The sequence below is a fragment of the Mastomys coucha genome, unplaced genomic scaffold, assembly GCF_008632895.1.
Source record: "Mastomys coucha isolate ucsf_1 unplaced genomic scaffold, UCSF_Mcou_1 pScaffold5, whole genome shotgun sequence".
Taxonomy (NCBI): Eukaryota; Metazoa; Chordata; class Mammalia; order Rodentia; family Muridae; genus Mastomys; species Mastomys coucha.
In genome coordinates this window covers 38641703-38643466 of record NW_022196911.1, presented here as the reverse complement: position 1 = coordinate 38643466, position 1764 = coordinate 38641703, and positions in this window count along the sequence as shown.

The following is a 1764-nucleotide window of genomic DNA, read 5'->3' as shown; positions in this document are numbered from 1 at the left end:
ATGACGGGTTCTGAAGCCTCTCAATCAAAGAATGATAATGTTTGAGGACATAGATATTTTTAACGTTGTTAGAACATACAACAGGCATTGCATAGTACTTGTTTATGTGTTCAATTTAAATAATTTTAGGCATTTTAAAGACCTCTCAATTAATAATATGCACTGACTACCTAGAACACCCAGGGCGAGTCTCACCATTGTCTTCTTCAACAATGTCCATGTCCGTTACATACAGTCACTTACTCAGTCCTCATGACTACCATATTGTTAAGAGCATTACCGTTCTCAAGACAAGAAAACTAAGCTGGAATAGTGCCAGGCTCTGTAATGCCAGCACTTGAGAGGTGGAAGCAGGAGGATCAGGGATTCAAGGTCATCTCTAGCTACATAGCAAGTTCTAAGCCAGCCTGAGATATATGATGTTCTGTCTGAATACACACACACACATACATACACAGAAAGAGAGAGGGGGAGAGAGAGAAAGAGAGAGAGAGAGAGAGAGAGAGAGACTTTTAAATGCTTAAATGTATAGTTCCGGGTCATTAATTACAGTCACATTGCTGTGAAACTGTAAGCACTATTTTTAAATCTTTTCCTATATATTGAAAAGCCCAAGGAATCCACAGACAGTAACCGGAGCTAATATATAAATTTATCAAAGTCACAGTCCAAATTAGATCCCTTCTACACTCCTCTCTGTGACAACCTGGATCCAGCCATCACCATCTCTTGTTGGATTATGACACCAACCACCTATATAATTTCTATTGTCCTGTTCATTTCAAGTCAGGCTGCATCTCTGTTCTTCCCAGAATCTCCAGTGATTCCCATCACTAAGCCCAAGAGGCAAGTAACATCAAAGAAGGGCCTTCGTGACCTGGCACTTGGAACCTCTCTGCTGTCTTTTGTCACCTCCATCACTCAGACTCCAAAATAATCTAAGTGACCTCTCACTAAGAATACTGGGGGACCTGAGGGAGCTAGTAGGGTTACCAAGGAGTTAAGTTGTGCCACTTGAGATCTGTTGACAGTGTATGTGTGTGTTCATGAGTGTGTGTATGTGTGAATGTTCGAGAATGTGTGTGTGTGTATGTGTTCATGAATGTGTGAGTGTGAGTGTATGTGTGTGATGGTGAGGTAGATGCGTATTCATGAATGTGTGAATGTATATGTTTATGAATGTGTAAATGTGAATGTATATGTATGTTCATGAATGTGTGTGTATCTGTGTGTGTTCACGAATGTGTAAGTGTGTGTGTGGGGGAATCAAGAGATTGACATTAGTTGTCTTTCTCAATTTCTCTCCATGTTTCGTTTTTTTTTTTTTTTTTTTTTAAAGACAGAGTTGCTACATCAATGCATGATAGCAGGAACTGACTGGGTGTGGCAAGGGAATGAAGAAAAGACAAGTACCGACAGACACACAAGTCAAAATCTAGGATCGGGTGGTCTGAGCTCTCCCCTGGAGAAACCAGAGCGCCCTGGAAGCTCAGTGTGTTTCTTGTATGGATTTGAACAGAGAGGTGGGGTTACTGAATATACTTAAACGCGGCCGGGTTTATGCTACACATGAATCAAGGAGTCAGGCTTAGCTAATCTCTCAGTCTCTGAATTAGAGCAGTCTTCAGGTCATAAACATCCAGAAGGAGAGAAAAGCTTTGGTGGCCTTAATGTCCTGTAAACACTTGCATTTTGTTGCCTGAGGAAGGCTTTGCCCTGTCTCTGAACTGAACTCCGGGGCTTAGACTTTTCCATTCTTGCATG